This window comes from Macrotis lagotis, chromosome X (genome assembly GCF_037893015.1).
Source record: "Macrotis lagotis isolate mMagLag1 chromosome X, bilby.v1.9.chrom.fasta, whole genome shotgun sequence".
Lineage (NCBI taxonomy): Eukaryota > Metazoa > Chordata > Mammalia > Peramelemorphia > Peramelidae > Macrotis > Macrotis lagotis.
The window spans coordinates 375347097-375363086 of NC_133666.1; positions in this window are offsets into that span (position 1 = coordinate 375347097).

A 15990-nucleotide genomic window follows, 5' to 3' on the forward strand; every position below is an offset into this window, starting at 1 on the left:
TCTAGGCTTCACCTGAGTCCTGTATTTTAAGATCAAACATTCTGTTCAGGTTTGGCTATTTTAACAAGAACATTTGAAATCCCCCTGGTTCCTTGAAAGTCCATCTTTGTGCCTGGAAGAGGATGCTCAGTTTTTCTGGGTAGTTGATTTTTCAGTTACATTCCAAGCTCCTTTGCCTTCCAGAATATTATATTCCAAGCTCCATGAGTCTTTAAGGGAGTTGCTGCTATGTCCAGTTTGATCCTGACTGCAGCGCCATAATATTTAAATTGTGTCCTTCTGGCTGCTTACAATATTTTCTCTTTGACTTGGAATTTCTGGAACTTTGCTAAAATTTTCCTGGGGGGTTGTTTTTTTGGATCTATTTACAGGTGATACAGGTGGAGTCTCTCAATTTCTCAATTTCTGTGTTGCCCTCTGCTTCTAGGATATCTGGCCAATTTTCCTGTAGGAATTCTTTAAAAATGGTGTCAAGGCTCTTTTCCTGATCATGACTTTCAGGTATCACAATAATTTTTAAATTAATCTTTCCTGAATCTGTTTTCCAGATCAGTTGTGTTTTCAATGAGATGTTTCACATATTCTTCTAATTTTTCATTCTTTTGCTTTTGAAGTATTGTATCTTGATTTCTTGTAAAGTCAGCAACTTTCTTTTGTTCCATTCTACATCTAAAGGCTTTATTTTGCTCAGAGAGCTTTCTTATTTCTTTTTCCATCTGGCCAATTCTGCTATTTTAAAGAATTCTTCTCCTCAATAACTATTTGAACTGTTTTATCCATTTTATCTATGCTGGTTTTAAACAAGTTATTTTCTTCAGCATTTTTTTGGATCTCCTTGACTAAGCTGTTGACTTCTTTTTCATGTTTTTTTCTCCATTTCTCTCTCATTTCTTTTTCCAATTTTTCTTCTGTCTCCCTCACTTGATTTTCAAAAATTTTTTTGATCTCTGTCATAGCCTTAGCCCAATTTCCATTTTTCTTGAAGTTTTTAGATGCAGGAACTTATACTTCCTCATATTCATATTGAGTATTTTGATCATTTTGGAATCATAGACAATGTATTTCTCATTAGTGTTCCTCTTTTTCTCTGTTTACTCATTTCTCCAGTCTATGCCTGCTTTGGGGGTGCTTCCTGAGCTTTTGAGGATTAGTGGGGCACACCCCCCCTACAAGTATCTCTGTGTGTGAAGCTCTGTCTTCCCTCCTGATGTATGAATGACTACAAGTGCACCCTTCTGCCATGGGGCTGAGATGGGGGGGCCTGCTTTTCTATGGGGATCCTAGACTGTGATCAGTGTCTTAATGTGGTCAGAGCCCCAGAGTCCTATTCCAGGTACCATGGACAGATCTTGGGAGTCTTTCTGCACTCATCTACCTAGACTGAGCACTAAAGGCTCAGTTGCTTGGGGGCTCACGCTTACCTGCTCTGCCTGCTTCAGTTTCATGGATCTGGGCTGCCACAGCCACTTACTAGCTGAGTGCCCTGAGGACTGAGTTTCACACACTCAGTCTTGTAGAGGTCCCCCCCAACTGAGTTTCCAAGTTGTGCCTGTGCTACCTGGGGTGTAAGTCAGGAAGTTTCCTCCACTTCCATGAGTCACAACTCCCAGACACCTTGGAGCTTCCTCCAGGAGGCTGAAGTTCCTTCACTCTGCCAGGCTGTCCCTCTACCTCTGTGGAGCTGAGCCTTTCCATTATTTTCCAGGTTACCTTGGGTTGGAGAAATGCCTGACTGGATCCCTCTGTGGGTTCTGTCTGTTGGAAATTTAGTCATTAATTTATGAGTTTTGAAATATTGTAGAGAGTGCCTAGAGAAGCTCTTTACCTGTCACCATCTTGGTTCTGCCCCCCATAACTAGGTAACAATCCATTTACCTCATTAACTTACTTTTTTTAATTTTATGGTTAGATTTATCTAAATCTGAGAGTAGGAGTTTGAGGCCTCTCACTAGGAGAGTTTTGCCGTCTATGTTTTCCTGTAACTACTTCAACTTCTCCTCTGAGAATCTGGATGTTATACCATTAGGTACATAAATATTTATTATTGAAATTACTTTATTATCCATAGAACTTTTTAGGAGGATATAATTCCCATGCTTATCTCTTTTAATCATATCTGTTTTTGCTGTTGCTTTGTCTGAGATTAGAATTGCTACCCCCTGCTTTTTTTCACTTCAGCTGAAGCAAAATGCATTTTACTCCAAGCTTTTACCTTTCCTATGTAAATATCTCTCTGCTTCAAATGAGTTTCTTGTAAGCAGCATATAGTAGGATTCTTGTTTTTAATGTACTCTGCTATTCCCTTACATTTTTTCTTTCTTTTTTCAATTTTCTTCTTTTTTTTAAAGAAAGATTTTATTTACTTTGTGTTTTATAAGTTTTTCCCATAATCTTGCTTCTGTCCCCCCACCCCCACAGAGAAAGTAGTCTGTTAGTATTTACATTGTTCCCATGGTATACATTGATCTCAACTGAATGTGATGAGAGAGAAAAAGCATATCCTTAAGGGAGAAAAATGAAGTATAAGAGATATCAAAATTACATAATGAGAAAATATTTTTCCCCGAAATTAAAGGTAATAGTCTTTGGTTTTGTTCAAACTCCACCAATCTTTCTATGGATACAGATGGTATTCTCCATTGCAGATACCTCCAAATTTTTTCTGGATTGTGGCACTGATGGAATGAGCAAGTCCATCAAGGCTGACCATCACCCCAATGTTACTGTTGGAGTGTGCAGTGTATTTCTCATTCTTCTCATCGTGCTAAGCAACAGTTCATCAAACATCCTTCCAGGGTTCCCTGAGTTTCCATCCCTTCTGATTTCTAATAGAACAATAGTGTTCCATGACATACATATACCACATTTTGCTAAGCCATTCCCAAATTGAAGGACATTTACTTGATTTCCAATTCTTTGCCACCACAAATAGGGCTGATATGAATATTTTTGTACAAATGATGTTTTTACCCTTTTTATCATCATCTCTTCAGGGTATAGACCTAGTAGTGGTATTGCTGAATCAAAGGGTATGCACATTTTTGACACTCACTTGGTATAATTCCAAATTACTCACCAGAATGGTTGCATGAGTTCACAGTTCTACCAGTAATGCATTATTGTCCCAGATTTCCTACATCCCTTCCAATACTGGCCAGTCTGAAAGGTATGTGGTAGTGATTTCTACTTTGTCTGATATTAGGATTGCTACCCACTGCTTTTGTCACTTCAGCTGAAGCAAAGTATATTTCACTTTAAGATTTTACATTTACTCTATATGTACTTCTCTTACTTCAAATGAATTTCTTGTAAGCAGCTTATTTTAAGATTTCTGGTTTTTAATCCACTCTGTTATTTGCCTATGTTTTAAGGGAGAGTTCATCCCATTCACATTCAAAGTTACAATTATGAAATATTTATTTCACTCCATTTTTCTTGACCTCTTTTTGCATCCCCCCCTTTTTTCCTTTATTCACTTTCCCCAGTATTTTTGTTTCTGAATACCACCACCTTGAGTTGGGTTCTTCTCCTATATCTAACCCACCTCCCCTTTCTTTCCCCTTTCACTTTGCCCCTTCTTCTATCTCTTCCTTCTGTTCTTTCCTCTTCCCCCTCCTCCCCATTTCCCCTTTTAATATTTGAAAGGTAAGCAAAGTTTCTTAACTTAACTGAGTGTGTGAAAGCTAACTTTAAGCCAAATCTGATGAGAGTATGAGTCAGGTGTTACTCACCTCATCCCTTCTTCCTTTCTATTGCAATTGATCATTTATACCACTTATTATATTGATATTTATCCATTCGATTTCTTCCATCCTCTTATCTCTTAACTGTCCCCCTTTCAAGGATGTGTTATTTTTAGGCCATTCGGAATCACAGAAAAGTCAGGAGCATCCATCACTTCTGGCTAAGTATATTCTTTCTAACAGAGTTACAATTCCGAGACTTTTGAGAATATTTCTCCCAAGTAGGGATTTAGTCAGTTTCATCTTATTGGATAGCAGGTTTTTTTTTTCTTTACCCTTTTTTAAACTTTTCATGTGCTTCTTGATTCTCTGGTTTGATGTCCAAATTTTTTATTTAGGTTTGGTCTTCTCAGCAGGAAAATTTGGAAATTTCCCAGTTCATTAAATGTCCATCTTCTCCCCTGGAGGAATAAGTTCAGTTTTACTGGGTAGTGGATTTTTGGCTGCATTCCAAGCTCCCTTGTTCTTTGGATTATCTCATTCAAGACCCTTTGATCTGTTAATTTTGATGCAGCCAGGTCCTGTGTAATCCTTACTGTATATCCTTGGTATTTAAATTGTTATATTCTGGCTACTTGCAGTATTTTCTATTTTATTTGATAGTTCTTGAATTGGGCCAAAACATTACTTGGTATTTTCATTTTAGGTTCTCTTTCTGGTGGGGAATGATGTATTCTTTCAATAACTATTTTCCTTCTGGTACCATGATATCAGGGCAATTTTCCATCAGTAATTCTGTAAATTACCTCCATGCTTTTTAATCTCTTCAATATTTTCAGGAAGAAAAATAATTCTTAGGTTGTCTCTCCTTGATCTATGCTTGAAGTCAGTGGTTTTGCTGATGAGGTATTTTACATTTCCTTATATTTTTTATTTTTTTTTTGATCTGATGGTTTTGTTTAACAGAATCTTGTTGTTTTATAGTTGTTGGCTCAGATTCATTTTTTTAAAGAAGAATTTTCTATTTTATTGTTCTTTTTTAAAGATATTTTATTTTTAACATTCTTTTTACATTAACATTACTTAACATTACTTTTTAAATTTTGAATCCCAGTTTCTGTCCTTCCTTCCTACCCTCCCCATTCAGGAAGAAGTTAAACAATATGTCATTGATTATACATGTGATATCATGCAAAACATATTTCCATATTAGCTATATCACCAAAAAAGGAAATAAAACGAAAGAAAAGGAAAAAAATCAAGCTTTAGTTTGCTCTAAGATTTCTGGAATGTATAGAATTTTTTCATCATGTTATCTTGGAATTATCTGGAATCATTGTATTGTTCAGAGTAGCAAAATATTTCACAGGTCATCATTATCACAACATTACTATTCCTGTAAATGTTTTTTTTTTCATTTTTTTTCTTTTTCAAATTAAAGATTTTATTTTGAGGTTTATAAATTTTCCCATATTCTTACTTCCCTCCCCCCACTCCCCTTGACAGAAGGCAATTTGCCAGTCTTTATATTGTTTCCATTGTATGCATTCATCCAAATTGAATGGATGAGAGAGAAATCATATCCTAAAGAAAAAAAAAATACATGAAGTATAAGAGTCCACAAGACAGTTTTTGTTCTTAATTAAAGGAAATATTCCATGGACTTTGTTCAAACTCCATGGTTCTTTATCCGGATACAGATGGTATTCTCCATTGCAGACAGCTCAAAATTGTCCCTGTTTGTTGCACTGATGAAATGAGCAAGTCCATTAAGGATGATCATTGACCCCATGTTGCTGTTAAGGTGTACAATGTCTTTCTAGTTCTGCTCATCTCACTCAGCATCAGTTCATGCAAATCTTTCTAGACTTCCCTGAATTTCCATCTCTCCTGGTTTCTAATAGAACCGTGTTCTATGACATACATATACCACACTTTGCTAAGCCATTCCCCAATGGAAGGGCATTTAGTTGATTTCCAATTCTTTGATTTCACAAACAATGCTGCTATGAATATTTTTGTACAAGTGATGTTTTTACCCTTTTTTATCATCTCTTCAGGGTATAGAACCAGTAGTGGTATTTCTGGATCAAAGGGTATGCACATTTTTGTTGCCCTTCAGGCATAGGAGATGAATTTTCTTAATTTGCTTTTGCAACTCCTTTTCCAGTTGGTCAATTCTATTTTTGAATGAGTTGTCCAGTTGCCCAGTTGCAGTTCTGAGAGAGTTATTTTCTCTTTGCATTTACCCAATTGAGAATTTGAGAAAATTCTTTTCTGTTTTGCATTTTCCTAGTTCAGGATCTTGGAGATTATTCTCATTTTGTATTTGTTCAATTGCATTTTCCAAGGATTTTCTTTCTTGGTGTGAAATGTAATGTTAATTTTCTCTTGTAAGGTGTTAATTTTTCTCTTGAACTTCTTTTCCCAATTTTTCCAAGTGATTTTTAAACTCCTTCCTGATTTCTTTAAGTCTTTCTGGACTGGAGACTACTTCATATTCTGCTCAGAATTTTTATATCTCTCTGGACTAGGATCTGCATCTTCAAAGTAATTCCCAATGCCCCCTCCCCATGAGAAAAAAAGTAATTTTCACTGGGTTACAATTTCTTATGGCCTTTCTTCATTTTCCTAGGATCTTGTGTTGAAATAGGGGATGGTTCTCTGAACTTTGCTTTTGAAAATCTTAGAGGCTTTGTGCACTTGGCTTAGTAACTTCAAGTGGGCAGGCCAGTGGGGGTTTCCACGTGCTTTCTCTGGAGCATTTGAGACCTTCTCCCTAGGCCTGGAGAGGGAAAGAGGAAGTAGCAGGGTCTGAATTATCCTTGACCAATGTGGCCTAGGCCCTGGCGGTGTAGCTAATCTCCCTTTATTTAAGGGAGCTATGTTGCACACACCTGAGCCCTTGGCGGGGGGGGGGGTGTTTCTCTTTGTCCTGGGAAGAGAGTTCCAATAAATTTTGGAACTCAGGGCCCATGAACCCAGTGGGTTAATGTCCAGCCCTGCTCTGCAACTCCATACTGGAACTCACCTTTCAGCCTGGCTGGGACTCACCAGCCATACACTCCCCCAGCCAAAGATTCCACAGAAAATAATGGTCCTTGGACCCACCACTCACCAAAGCCTACAAGGCTAAGTTCGGTCCTCTACCTTCACTTTTCCTCCCACTGGCTTTCTGCTCTCCACTCCTAGGTCACCCACAGTCCCTTGATACAGGTGTTCTTTTTGTAACTTCTTTCTTTGTCAATCAAATTTCCATTACAAAGTTTCTTTTATGTTATATTTGAGGGGAAACCAGGAGACCATAGCACAGTGCCTTTCTTCTCTCTGCCATCTTGGTCAGAATTCCTTATTTCATTAAATATTTCTGATTACATGCATAATATCTTAAAATATTTTTTTAAATTTATTTTTTTACTTTCTTTCTGTTCCTCCTTCCTTTTTGAGGAGAGGTAATTCTTTATTGATTATTCATGTGAAATCATATAGACAGCTTATTTACATATTAACCATAATGCAACAGGAATCAGGAAAAACAGGAAAAATAGGAAAATAATTGTATGTATAATTATTCTTCTCTGAAATTACATTAATACTTAATTTGTTTACCAAATAAATGCAATGGTATTTTCTAACAATCACTTTTTGCAAGGTATGATGTTTTATAATTTTTCTTCCTTCCCTCTCTTCTCAAACTGCTCCCTACAAAAATTTGCTAGTCTTTATAGTTGTTTCCATGTCATGCAGAGATCAAAATTGAATGTGTTGACAAAACTGATTCATAAGGAATAAAGCCACCATTAGAGATAGCAAGATTATTTAATACAAAGAAACTTTTTTAAAAATTGAAGATAATGTGTGAGGCTAGGTGTCGCTATGGATAAAGCACTGGCCCTGAAGTCAGGAGTACCTGGCTTTGAATGTGGTCTCAGACACTTAATAATTACCTAGCCATGTGGCCTTGGGCAAGCTACTTAATCCTATTTGCTTTGCAAAAATCTAAAAAAAATTGAAGATAAGAATCTTTGGTCTTCATTTAAATTTCACATTTTTTTTCCTCTGGATATAGAGGGTATTCTCCATCACCAATCTCCTAAAACTGTCCCTGATTATTGAACTCATGTAGTGGGCAGTCCATCAATGTTGATCATCACCCCATGATGTTGTTAAGGTGTACAATGCTCTTTTGGTACTCATCTCACCCTGCATCATTTCATGCAAGTCTTTCCAGGCTTTTCTGAAATCCCATCCCTCATTATTTCTTATAGAACAACAGTGTTGCATCACAATTTGTTCAGTAATTCTCCATTTGATATGCTTTCCCTTAGTTCCAATTCTTTGCCAATACAAATAGAGCTACTATGAATAATTTTGTATGTGTTGCGATTTTACACTTTTTCATGATCTCTTTAGGCTATAGATGCAGAATTGGTATTCCTGAATCAAAAGGTAGGCATATTTTTTTAATTGCTCTTTGGGCATAATACCAAATTGCTCTTTAGAAAGGTTGGATCAATCCACAACTCCACCAACAATGCCTTAGTGTCCCAGATTTACTACATCCCCTTCAGCATTGATCATTATCCTTTCCGTTCATACTGGACAGTCTGAGAGAGTATGGAGTTATCTCAGAGATGCTTTAATTTGCATTTCTCTCATCAGTAAGGGTTTAGAGTAGTTTTTCACATGATTATAAGTAGCTTTTATTTTGTCATCCAGAAATTGTCGTTCCATTTCCTTTAACCATTGTCATTTGGGGAATGACTTGTTTGTTTTTTTTTTGTTTGTCTGTTTGTTTGTTTTTATAAATTTGACTCAGTTCTCTTATATCTTTGAAATGAGTCTTAAGACAAAAAACACTAGTTGCAAAAATGTTTCCCAATTTAATACATTTCTTTTGAACTTGGTTAGAGTAGTTTTGTTTGTGCAAAAGTTTTATAATTTTTTTAAAATTTGATGCAATCTATTTTTTAAATTAAAAGTTTTTTAATTTAATGCAATCACAATTATCCAGTTTGTTTTTTTGTAGTATTTTCTATATCTTCCTTGGTCATAAACTGCTTCACTTTCCATAGTTCTCATGGGAGAGTAATGCCTTATACACTCAATTTGCTTGTAATATTATCTTTTATATGTAAATCCTGCATCAATTTTTATCCTTATCTTGGTTTGGGTGTGATATTATGGGCTAATCCTAGATTCTGCCATACTATCTTCCAGGTCTTCCAGCAATTTTGATAAAAAATGGAGCTGTTATCCAAGAAGCTGAAGTGTATAATCATATCCTGCTGAGTCTTTTGCATCCAATCTATTTCTTAAACAGTACCAGATATTTTTGATGACTAATGTTACATAATATAATTGTAGATCTGTTAAATCTAAGACACCTTCTTTTACATTTTCATCATTAGATCCCTTGATATTCTTTTCTTTCTGTTTCTGCATATGAACTTAGTTACTATTTTTTCTAGATCACTGAAGTCATTTTTTGGAAGTTTGATTGTATTGAGTTTAAATAAGTAATTTAATCTTAGTATAATTGTTATATTTTTACGTTGGCTCAGATATGTAGAATATTTATGTGAGCTCATTTTTCATCTAGCAACTTTGCTAAAGTTGCTAATTGTTTTCCGTAGTTTTTGAGATGATTTTATAGGTTCTTTAGGCATACAATCATAATATCTTCAAAGAGTGATGGATTGGTTTCTTCATTATCAATTTTAATTCTTTCAATTTCTTTTTTTTCTCTTATTGGCAAAGCTAACATTTCAAATGCAATATTACATAGTAGTAGTAATTACAGACATACATCTGATCTTAATGGGAATGCTTCTAGCTTATGCCCATTGAATATAATGCTTGTTGATATCTTCAGGTAGATACTGCTTATCATTTTAAACAATAATCCATTTATTTCTGTGTTCTCTAATGTTTGTAGAAAGGATAGGTTCTGCATTTTGTTAAAAGCTTTTCCAGCATCTACTTGCATAATCATAACATTTGATAGGTTTCTTTTTGATATAATTAATTATACTAACACTTTCCCTAATATTGAAGCAACCCTGCATTCCTGGGATAAATACTACTTTGTCATAATGTATTATCCTAGTAATAATTTGTAATCCTTTTGCTAAGATTTTATTAAAAAATTTTTGCATCTATATTCAACAGGGTGATAGGTCTATTATTTTCTTTCTCTTTTGTTATTCTTCCTGCCTTTGGTATCAGCACAATATTAGTGTCATATAACGAATTAGGCAGAGTTTGACCTATTTTTTCCAAATAGTTCATATAGAATTGGAACCAATCGGTCCTTTAATATTTGATAGAATTCACTTATGAATCCATCTGGCCCAGGGGATTTTTTCTTAGAGAGTTAATTGATGACTTGTTGAATTTATTTTATACAGTCATATGAAAAATATATTGCAAATCATTATTGCTTAGAGAAATGCAAACTAAAAGAACCATGAGGTGCTACCTCATACCTATCAGATGACTAAGATCACAAAAATGGAAAATGGGCAGTACTGGACAGATTATGGTAAGATTGGGTCATTAATACACTATTAATGGATTTGCAAACTAATCCAACCAATTCTCTTTCTATAACTCTGATGAGGGCAGAGTAAATCTCATGTTCTCAATGATCCTAGTTTAAGTTATAAAAATTCTTCTAAGTTACAACAATTCTCTGCCTGCTAATAGGGAGAATGAGGATTATATACCCTCTTTTATTCAAATACATCTAAGCAGTATTGACACTTAGAAAAAGAATATTGTATTAGTACTTAATACTATGTGACTCCAAAGAGCAATTCTTTAGTTTTGTTGGAGTTGAAATAGAATACAGAAAAACAAAACAGTTTAAATACATTTAACAAACAAACAGAACATCCCATTTACACTATCAGTTGGTGGCAGTACAAGAATTCATCATTCATATCTCTCATACAAAGGATCTTTATAATGCAATGTGTTGTGAAAGGAAGCAACTACAGTAAAGTATACTCTATTGTAATCACTTCTCTGAAAGTCTTAAACAAATTATTCTAATCCAATTACCATAGGAAAATGATAGAAGTTAAAAATGGGGTATTTTAGGACATTTTTAGAAAAATTTCACAGGTCTGGGCATAGCTTACCTTTGAAATACAGAAAATAAAAATGAATTTTAAAGAGGAAACAAACAGGGCAGAGATATAGCCTAAGATAAGAGCTGAACACATAATGTAATCATGTACAAACCATAAAATATAAAATAAAAATTTAGACTGCTCTAGTTTATTGTTATATATATCTGGGCTTTTAGTGACTCCTACAAGGTCAAGTATAATAGATAAAGCTTTGTATACCATTTGGTGTTTCAGCAAGTGCTTTCATTTGTCTTTGGCAATCTGTCATTTTATATTATCAACTCTTTTTCTACATATCATTAGGAAAATCTGTGTAATGGACCCCTGCAAAAACCAATTTCAATTTATATGTAATAATTTATGAGTGCTCAAAGCTTTTTTCCCCCCTTTCTTAAATGGAACCATGTAGGCACTTAGGAAAATTGAACTACATTTTCTCTATATACTGCTCTCATCTTTTTTTTTTTTTCCTTCACAGGGCAGAAGCTTTCAAACGGAATCATTTTCTATAGAATTCATTATTGACCAAATGAATTAAAATACATGTCCACATTTGGCTGCAAATTTATATGAAACAGACAAATATATCTGAGTTCTAAATTCTCCAGTAGAGCTCTCAAAATATTTATTTAAAATGCAATTAATTTTTTAAATCAAAAATTGAATTTAATATCACATATATAAAAATATTCTTGACATTTATATAAAATTCTAGAGCCACAAAATAATTTGCATATATTATGTCATCTGGGACTTGGAAAAATCCTAGGAACTAGGTACTACAAGTTTTATCTATATTTTATTGATAATGAATTATGGGTTCAGTGAGATTGAGCTAAAATTTTTAAAAATGAATTATATCCAGGACTATGTGATATCATGTCTAACTTGATATTCTGCTCCTCCAGATTAATTATTTCATTTGACTTGATATTAATAATTTTCCAAAAAAATGATGTTTTTGCAGCTCAGATGTTTTCCAAATATTAGAGATGAAAAAGACCATATCTAGTCTAACCACTGTAGAAAGCAAGGTTCAGGTTGTTTAAAGTATTGTCTTAGGTCTTATAGATTGCCATGGCAAATATCTTCGGACTTCTACTCTATTATTTTTTCTCTTTTCTGCACTTTCTTGTACAAATGGAAACTAATGACTCTGAGACACCAAGATTTCAACAAACAAAATCAAATGACTAAAAAAAAGAGAAAAAGGTAAAATTTCCCTTAGGAAAAACAATCAAACTGGAAAATAGAACCAAGAAAGCTAATTTATGAATTATTGGATTAACTGAAAACCATGATCAGAAAAAGAGCCTAGACAATGTCATGCAGGAAATTATCATTGAAAATTGCTCTAATACATGGATTAGTTTCTGTGTTTGTAATCATTGTTAACTGCCTAAGTAGCAAATCATTGAAATGAATACTCTTCTAGTGTGGCAATGAGTTATAATCAATATTCATCTCTTTTTTTTCAAATGATCCTCTATGATTCCATAATTTATATTATTTTAAGGAGTTTCTTCTATAAAATAAAAATAATTTACATTAAGAAAAAAGAAGAAAATTCCTCTTATATCCTAGAACAAGTAGATAAATTACAAATTAGTCCTTGAAATAATCCATTGATCACCTTGCCAAAAATAGACCCCCAAAATAAAACCTCCAAGAAATCTTACAGTCAAATTTCAGAATTATTAACTAAATTAGGAAATACTGAAACAGTCAAAAAAACCCAAGTAATTAATAGACCAAGGAGACATAATCAGGATTATATATGACTTATCATCTTTCATATAAAGCATCAGAAAGTCTGCAATATGATATTTCATAGAACAAAAGATCTTGGATTACATCCAATTCTTTCAAGGGAAAGGTGGATTTTCAAGAAAATATAAATCTTCTAGACTTCTCTCATAATATGATCAGTATCGAACAGAAAATTTGTTCTACAAATAGAAGATTTAAGAGATGAGTCAAAAAGGTAGAAGGAAAATGGAAAACAAGTTAGTCAGTAATGTGAAACTGTGTACATCCCTACATAAAAAGACAATTATTAACTCTAGAAAATTTTATTTCTCTTATGATAGTTAAAAGAACCATACCTGGACAGAAGATATGGATAAAAATTGATCATGAAACTAATGATGTTGTGCTAGATACTTATGCTTACTAGGCTTGTATTTTTATTAGAATAGTTGGAGGAGGTATGCTTAGATGATGAGAATATAAATGGATCATTAAGTGATGTTTGTTTACATGATACATTGGCTTATGATGGTTGTATTTAGATTGGAATAGCATTTGGAAAGAGGATGTAGGTATTGTTTATAATTTGATGTGATTTATATCTGTTGAGACTTACATTTCTTTCTTTTTTAGGTTTTTGCAAGGCAAATTGGGTTTAGTGGCTTGCCAAGGCTACACAGCTAGGTAATTATCACATGTCAGAGGTTGGATTTTAACTCTGGTACTCATGACTCCAGGGCCAGGGCTCTATCCACTGTGCCACCTAGCTGCCCTGAGAATTACATTTCTAATGGAATATTTAAGGAGAATATACTTGGACAGAAACTGTGAAAATTATTCTGAAGGGATTATGAGATGATGATTTAGTAAGTCAATCAATCAATCAGTCCTTAAGAACTGTACTTCTCTCATGACAGATAAAAGGAGTGTAACATGATATGGGTTGTGAATGCAAGATGGTATAAACCTATTAAGAGGTTTTATACTGGGAGAAGATGAAGTATTAGAGGATAAATACCACATAAAGAAGCACAAAGGACATATTATAGTAGAGGGAACTAAGGGAGGGTGTGAAAAATGAAAAATATTATTTTCATTAGATTGGCCTAAAGGGGAATAACATACATTTCCATATTGATTTAGACATTAATCCTGCCATACAGGGAAGTACAGGAGACTGGGGAAAGGGGAGAAATAGAGGAAGAAGGTACTGATAAAAGGGATAACTCATATAAATTAAGATAAATTTAAAGAAGAGTTTAGAAAAAAGTGAAAGGGGAATAAAAGAATAGAGTACATGATATAAAAATACAGTATATTTTCAGGATATATACTTGAATGAATGCAAAGTTACAAAAAAAAAGCAATGGAAGTGTGAAGACCTGAAACAAATTAGGTCTTCTTGCTAGAAATATTCTTTTTTCCCCAATTGATATTTTATTTTATTTTTCCTATTTCATATTACGAAAGTTTTTTATTAAATAATTAAACTATTTTCATCCACATGCACATGCATATGCATATTTTCAAGTTATAAAATTTCTGATTCTGAAGGGGTTTTTTATGTGCTTTGTTTTATTTTGTTTTTCTTCCTCTAGATATGAATAATATAGATTAGAATCAGTCAAATACAGTTGTCCTAGCTCTCTGGACTGCTGAGAGAAGTTGCTTCCATCAAGGTTGCTGTTGTTGATATATACATTTCTCTATCCTATAAGTCCTTCCATGGTTATCTAAAGCTCCACCATTAATGTTTTCTTATAGAATCATAGTATTCCATAATATTCAAGTATATAACTGTTTAGCCATTCCCCTTTTGATGGACATCCCCTCAATTTCCAATTCTTTGTTACTACAAAAAAAAACCTACTATGAATATTTTTGAACATGTAGGACTTTTCCCATTTTTTATAATTTCTTCTGGATATAGACCTACAATTGGAATTGCTGGGTCAAAGTGTATGCACAGGTTTATTGCTCTTTGAACATAGTTCCATATTGCCTCCCTAGGAAGGTTGGATTTGTTCACAACCCCACTAGCAATACATCAATGTCCCAATCTTCCCACAACACCTCCAACATTAATCATCTTCCCTTTTTCCATTTTGGCTAATCTAATAGGTGTAAGATGATAGCTCATTTTTGTTTTAATTTGAATTTCTCTAATCACTAGTGATTTGATGAGGTTTTCAAATGATTATATATAACTTATTTTCTTCTTTTGAAAACTGTTCATATCTTTTGAATGTTTATCAATTGGGATATGATTTGTGATCTCATAAATTTTAAGTAATTCTCTATATATTTTAGAAATTGAAACTTTATCAGAAAACCTAATTGTAAAGATTGTTTTCCAGCTTTCTGCTTGTCCTCTTAATTTTCGAAAAATTGATTTTTAGTAGCACAAAACCTTTTTTAATTTAATATAGTAAAAATATTCATTATAGTGTGCTCCAATTCTTGTTTGTTATAATTTTATCCCTTTTCCATAGAACAGATAGAGTATATTTGGTCTATTATTTAAGCTATGGTATCACTCTTTACCTCTATATCCTGTACCCATTTTAACCTTCTTTTGGGATAGGCTATGAGATGTAGACCTTTGTCCAGTTTCTACCCTGCTACTTTCTAGGTTTCCCAAGAATTTTTGTCAGCTTCCAGAAGCTGATGTCTTTGTGTTTGTCAAATCTTTTATTGCCATGGTTATTTACTGCAGTTTCTTTTGGACCCATCCTAATCCAATGATTCATTAGTCTATTTTTTAATAAGTACCAAGTAGTTTTGATGGCTGCTGCTTTAGTTTTAGATTTGGTAGAGCTAGGCCACCTTCCTTTACTTTTTTCCCATCATTTTCCTTGTGATTCTTGTCTATTGCTTTTCAAAATCAATTTTATTACTATTTTTTTCTATCTCAGTAAAGTAGTTATTTGGTAGTTTGATTGGTATGTCACAGAATAAGTAATGAAAGTTGGGGTCAAATTGTCATTTTTTTATATTAGTTCAACCTCACCATGAGTATTTGACATTTTACCAATTATTTATATATCACTTTAATTGCATGAGGAGTACCTTATACTTATGCTTATACAGTTTCTGGGTTTGTCTTGGGAGATAGCTTCCCAAGTAATTTATAGTGCCTACAGTTATTTTAAATAGAATGTCCCTTTCTATCTTTTGGTCTTGGGCTTTGTTGTTCATATATAGAATTGCTGATGATTTGTTTGGGTTTGTTTTTAATCCTCTTATTTTTTTGAATTTGTTAATTGTTTCAAGAAGTTTTTTAGATCATTTTCACTCATTCTCTAAATATACCAACATATCATCCACAAAGAGTGCAAGTTTTAGTTCTTCAATGCCAATTCTGATTCCTTCAATTACTTTTCCTTCCCTTATACTGCTAGCATTTGTAATACTACTTTGGA